Here is a 322-nt window from a genome sequence, read left to right on the forward strand (position 1 = left end):
CCGTCCTGTCCGGGTGAGGGTTGGCTCCAGCCACTGAAGGTGGACAGACACTCTCTGACCCCCTCTTCCCCCCTAAAACGGGAAGGAAAAGGGAAGGAGGCAGAAGGGCTTATGGGTTGGGAATGAAAAACTGAAATGACTTTATTGAAACACTAATGGAAATAATAGTAAAATGATAAAAATAAAGAACTATATACAATTATATATAAGCCCGATATCGAACCCGACTTCTCCCCCGATAGCAATCACCACCGATGCTGCAGAGCAGGAGGCACCGGGGCAGCCCCGGGCTCAGTGGCAGCGGGGGCAGGATTGGGGGAAG

This window comes from Apaloderma vittatum, unplaced genomic scaffold (assembly GCF_000703405.1).
Source record: "Apaloderma vittatum isolate BGI_N311 unplaced genomic scaffold, ASM70340v1 scaffold17265, whole genome shotgun sequence".
Taxonomy (NCBI): domain Eukaryota; kingdom Metazoa; phylum Chordata; class Aves; order Trogoniformes; family Trogonidae; genus Apaloderma; species Apaloderma vittatum.